This window comes from Dipteris shenzhenensis, chromosome 25, assembly GCF_047967505.1.
Source record: "Dipteris shenzhenensis isolate YYH24624 ecotype China chromosome 25, Dip_SZ_1.0, whole genome shotgun sequence".
Classification (NCBI taxonomy): domain Eukaryota; kingdom Viridiplantae; phylum Streptophyta; class Polypodiopsida; order Gleicheniales; family Dipteridaceae; genus Dipteris; species Dipteris shenzhenensis.
In genome coordinates, this window is record NC_141620.1 from 29,109,857 (window position 1) to 29,115,856 (window position 6,000).

Here is a 6,000-nt window from a genome sequence, read left to right on the forward strand (position 1 = left end):
TGTCGAGGAAATATATGGAGCAAAATGAGGAGCCATGGAATGCAAGCTTCTCTAAGAAAGATATAATTTCTAGCATGGTTGTGGGAATTATGATGGAACCAAAGAGCCCATACTTAGATATTTTTGTGAAGTGTTCACAACCTAATATTGGGGGCTATCATTTTATCTTATCAAGAGGTCTAAACAGGTTTGCAATGCCACCTCCTCCACCATCAAACTTTATAGAATTTCAAACTCTATTACAGGATCACATGGATGAATGGATTACATTTCCGAGTGCAGAGGCAAGTAGGTTGCATCAAAAGATTATGGTTGAGTACTTTAAGACATCATCACTCAAGATAGACCATTAATTTAGTCAAGCACAGGGAGGGCACAAGTAAGATGAGAGGGATGCTAGTTTGGTTCACAAATAGAGAGGGCGCGAGAAGGATTAGATGGATGCTAGTTTGGTTTAGAAACAAAGAGGACACAAGCAGGATGAGAGAGCTCCTAGTTGGCTCATAAGCAGCCTAAACAAGGAGCCCCACATCAAGGGTCTGCATGTAAACTCTTTGAGATAGAAATAGAAGTAGATGCTATGTTCAAATAGAAAAATGAAGAAGCAACACAACCATTGCCTAAAGAAATACAAAAGATAGAGGAAGAGGAAGGACGAGCCATGGTCACGTTGGTGCAACCTATCAAAGGAAAAAAAAGACGCAAAATAGAAAAGATTAATACTGCAAGGGCCACAGTTCCAAAGGCTACTTTCAAAAAAATACAACGTTCCTCCATTCAAAAACTACATGTAAAAGATAAAGAGGACACAATTCCAAAGGTTACTTTGAAAAAAAGTCAACATTCCTCTGCTCAAAAACTTTAGGTACAAGAGAAAGAGGAGGACAGAGAAAATGACAAGGAAGAAGAGTTAGATGAAGAGGTTGAGGAAGATCAAGATGAGCTCATGTCAATAAAGAATCTAAATATACATCTTAATGAGATGATCACAGAAGATGATGTCGAATATATATGGTTACAAAAGCCCTATGCTATGAATGTTGAGATGTGGAGTCAGCAACTATTTTTACCAATAATAGGAATATTGATATATCTTATGTGATGGAGATATTCAAGTCTTTGGTGGATGGCAAGAAACCCATGGTCTCTAATGTAGTATTACATCCAATCATGTTCTATCCAAATATAAGAAGCCATGACAATGCAATTATTTGAAGGACCTACCCATTTTGAGGAGACTTTCAACAAATTCTTCACACAAAGCCTTCGACAAATTCCACATGAATAGGGTGAAGAGGCAAATTCCAAGAAATTTTTGAAAGAGGCAAAGAGAAATTTATTGTTGCATTGTAATTTGAGCATCTATTGATGGTTAGCATTATGCATATGCTTGTAATGAACTTGCTAGACAACCAAGGGACTCCAGAAGACTCACTGCAGAGCAAATTTCAAAGGTTCTTCCCTTCAATTTTTATATGGCCACAATATGTATTTTTAAGCATCCAAGAAGATGGGGCCGAAGTAGTCACCTCGTTCATGAGAGCCCAAATACTGCCACAAGTGATTCCATATGTTGAGAAGCTTGTGAATGAGCATAAACTGAGAATAGCAAGTGCAGTCAACTATGGCTTTCAATTCAATGTGAACATCACTTCAGAATCTGGAAAGCTTGTGGCATACAGGGGCATTTCAGATGAGGACTTTTTACTTGATGAAACAAGTTGGGATAAGACCCAAGTATTCTTTATTGATGAGGTTTTTTCCAATTATATTCGCCAATTTATCGATAGAATACTATATATACCACCATTAGTAGAGCTCGAATTTGCAATATTGTCATTTTTGTCAATAAAGAATGACGGAAGAGATACATAACACTTTGGAGAAACTTTATGCCTGTGATTTGAAGATCTACAATGGTGTGTATGCATCCAAGACAAGCAAGAGAGAATGTGGATTAAAGATCCAATGCCTCGAATCATTTCTCTTATGCATGCGGAGTCCATATTCCCTACAACATAACATAAGGGGGACTTTCGAGAGTTTACATCTCATGCTAGAGGAGAAAGAAATCCACAAGTCCTCTCATCATCAAGTGCACTCCAAAATCTATGAATGTCCTGCAAAAATTGGAAGTCTTTTGATTACTATGCTAGAATACTTGCAACCGCTTAATTGGGAGGTCACCTTATTACGGATGGGATATCTTTTCGAAGATCTTCTCAAAAAAGGACATTCCACTAATATTATTGAAAGAAAGGCTTGCATTGCACACTTTCACTTGCAAGCTGATCTAGCTGTCGGCTACAAGAAAGAGGTGGAACATAAGAGGATTGGAGATTATGACATGGAAGATATTGATGGCTCCCAGGATAAAAATGAAGGTGATGTAGAGATGATTACAAACGATGACATGGATGATCTTCTTGGCTCACAAGATTCTGCAAAGAAATCACGAACATATATTCTGGTATGACCCTTTACTTTTCTTTTACAAGCATTAGATTTAACTATAACCTATCAATCTCACAAGCTTTTGTATTTTTTATAGATGGAAGAGGGGAAGGAAGAAGAAATGAGTTCACGTGAATCTGAAGTTAAGAAGGCCACAATATTTTCTTCAAGTTTAATCGATATGGTGATTGCTAGAAAAACTAAAGTAAAATATTTAAGACAATAAAAGGATCATCGAAAGACTTTTCCAACATAGAGAGTCAATTACATCGCTTATATGGGAACTCAAAGCATATGATGATGGCATGGATCACGCTGAAGAATTTTGAAGATTTGTCTAAGCTACAAGAAATAAGAAGCAACTTTGATGTTTAAGTTCTCATTGAACAACAACCTCAATATCTATCATTTGGTGAAGAAGAGTTTCAAATCCTAAGATATCGAGGGAAAGAGGTTAATGATAAAGTTATAATGGCCGCCCTCAGGTTTGATATAAACTTTATCTTGGCTTAGTATTTATATATTGATTAAATCTAATAAACTAATGTTTGGTTATTTTTTGATTCAGTATAATGATATCTTGGTTTCCTCCAAATTTTGGAAAGTCTGTATATGTCAGATTCCCTACTTTCTACATGGCTCAAAAATAATAAAAGCCCAATAGAAGATATCTGCACTTGGTTGCAATATCTCAATATGGACAACATACGAGTTATTGCTTTTTTGAATATCATGAGGCATAAGTGACACCGCAACCTCATATTTACTTTTGCGAGAGGTAAGATGTAGTCAAATAATAAAGATTCTTAATTGGCCATGCAAGAAACATTGGAGTTTGGTGGCTTTGGACCTACAAGCCAAGAGATGCTATTTTTTCAATTCAATGGCAAGATATCATGGCGATATGTTAACGTAAGTATACTCTTAATGCATTGTAACTTTCATGGTACACTTACTCTTAATGCATTGTAACTTTTATGGTATCTATCTTTTGAGATACACTTATTCATTCCCTTGTATGTTATGATGGATAGGTCTATATCAAGGTTAACAAGTGCAATTGAACAAGTCATAAAGTATGATGGTGACTTGCAAGAAGCAATGGACTTGCAATAATGCAAGGTTGTAGAGAAAAATGATCCATACAACTATGGGTGGAGAGTGTGCTACAACTGCAAGTTGCTCCTCGATAAAATATTTGATGTAAAGGGCTCACAATACTCAATGTCTACATATTTCGAGGCAAAACTATATACATTTGTGGCTCATACTATTTGATATGTAATTGCTCAATCTCCAATTAAATTAATTGAGACACCCAAATCTGCATCAAAGACTCTCGAGAAAGTAGAGACTCAATATACTCCCAATCGATCACAACCTTTAAAGGACTCTACTCCCAAAGCATCACAATCGAGCCCAGCAGCCACAAAAGTAAACATACACCCAAGGAGTATAGACCCAAAGCATCAGAAGGGAGTCCACTCGCGGAAGTAGAGACTCAATCTATGGCCAAAGCATCACACCATTTTGGGGAGTCTATGCCCAAAGCATGTCAGCAAAGTCCACGAGTAGAAGTAGAGACTCATTCTATGCCGTAAGCATCACAACCTTCCGAGGAGTCTATGCCCAAGGAATCACCATCTACCCACACTAAAAAATAGATATTAAATAAATGTCCGGAGAATCAAACCTCCACTGGATTCTATGCCTAAACCATCACAACCAAATCCACGCTTGTAGGAAGTAGACAAATTCTATGCCCGAAGGAAGAGTCCATATACACCTAAAGCATCAAAGCCTTAAGAGAAAGAGTCTACTTCCAAAGCATCACAATGGAGTCCACAGCAAGCATTAGAATCCACTTCATTGTGAAGCTTTATGATGGGGTTTATCATGTACATGAGTTTTTTTTGAAAAACTTTATTGGCAAGTAATGCAAGTACAAGTGCAAAGTCAAAAAGCTTTGTATTTGTGATTTGGTTGCTCATAATGTTATTTTGGTTGATTTTTTTGAATGTATAAATACATAATGGGCATTTATCATGGATACATATTAAATGTGTGACTTGTTTTCCTTGGCTCACAATGTTATTTTGGTTGATTTCATTAAATATGTGAATACATAAGGGGTATTTACTCATGGATAGATAAGTTTATCACAAGTACATATTAAATGTTTGATGATGAAAAAAAAAGCACCCTTGATGATATAATAAATATCTCATGATAGGAATGTGATAATTATATTATACTTGTCTTCAATCACTCTATTTCATAGATTTAAATGTATTCAAAATCTATCCTCTCGTATGTCTCTCACATTACGGTCCTGCATCTTTTACTTCACTCAATCGACAACTCACCTCTCTAAATTTATTTAATTGGTTTCACTTTATTTGAAGTCTAACTTACTATATACAATAAATATCTCATGATGAGAATCTAATAATTATATCATTCTTGTGTTCCATCACTTTATTTTATAGATATCAATGTACTCAAAATCTATCATCTCACATGTCTCGCATTACGGTCTTGCATCTGCAAGTCTAACTTATTATATAAAATAAATATCTCATGATGAGAATCTAATAATTATATGATTCTTGTTTTCCATCACTTTATTTTATAGATTTCAATGTACTCAAAATCTATCGCCTCACATGTCTTGCATTATGGTCTTGCATCTGTTACTTCACACAATCTAGTAGTCTAGCGTTCTCCAACCATCATCTTAGTGACATATCAGCCTCTCGCAATTATTTATTCTAAATCTTTCATCTCACATTATGAATCTGCAGTTCTATAAATCCCTCTCTAGTAGTTCGTCTTCTACATCTTGCCCACATCCTTACAACCAAACACTTCTTCCACTTTGCTCTCATTACCTTCCTCCTCTCCTCAAGCTTACTCCTTCCATCTTGCCCATAGCCTTATAGCCAAACACTTCTTCCACTTTACTCTCATTACCTTCCTTCTCTCCTCAAGCTTACTCCTTCCATCTTGACTGCAACCTTACAGCCAAACACTTCTTCCACTTTGCTCTCATTCCCAATTGTCTACGGCATTGGAGGGTGCGCGTGGGCCACTGGAGCAACAAGTGGCACAACTTCTCAAAGAGAACGTGGCCCGGTTTGAGCGAATCCAATGCCTAGAGACTGAAAGACCGCAAACCGAGCCAGAGTTAAAGAATGAGAATATTTCTCTACGTGCCCAATTGAAGAGCATGGAGGACCTCAACATGCGGTTGTGGCAAGAGGCCCACGAAGCACGTGCAACACTAATTGGAGATGCAAGCGTGTAGGCGCGATTAGGTATTTGTCACCATCCATCTTCACAACCATATGCCGTGGAACCCCTTCCCTCTGATAGCCCAGACAATTACTTGTGCCCAATATGCCAATGCTTGCTTGATAATTGTACTGGCTATTACTCTTTGCCTTGTGGCCACAAATTTCATCTTTATTGTCTAGTAGATTACTTGCCAACTAGGTCAATTTGTCCACTTTGTAAAGCCCAACTATTAATGGCATTGTACATGGT